The following is a 449-nucleotide window of genomic DNA, read 5'->3' as shown; positions in this document are numbered from 1 at the left end:
GCATTCACGTGTAAGTGAATGTGCAATGTGTCTTTTTTTCCTCGTGTTAAAGTGAAATCTAATATTTAGTTCCCACAGTAAGAAGAACTGCACGTGTCCCTTAATGGAGACCACCGTAAACGCTTTAATGAGCTGTTAGAGAAGACATAGTTTAAACTGTTCTTCTTCTTTTTATATTGGTATTGTTGTCTGTAATCTTCTTATTGTTGTTGTTGTTGTTGTTGTTGTTTAGGGAGACAATGTTAAGACGAGAAATAGCCTTTTTTGGCTAAATCTGGTGCATTTGCAGCCATGTTAATTAATATTAATGTTCCTGTCAAATATATTAATACAATATAATATGAAGCAGAAAAAAGAGAATACATCCAAATCAAAGTAGCAGGTTACTTTAATAATCCTGAGATTAACATGACTTTATCTTGATGTGTGTGTGTGTGTGTGTGTGTGTG

This window comes from Etheostoma cragini, chromosome 2 (genome assembly GCF_013103735.1).
Source record: "Etheostoma cragini isolate CJK2018 chromosome 2, CSU_Ecrag_1.0, whole genome shotgun sequence".
Taxonomy (NCBI): domain Eukaryota; kingdom Metazoa; phylum Chordata; class Actinopteri; order Perciformes; family Percidae; genus Etheostoma; species Etheostoma cragini.
This window is presented reverse-complemented; position numbering follows the sequence as displayed.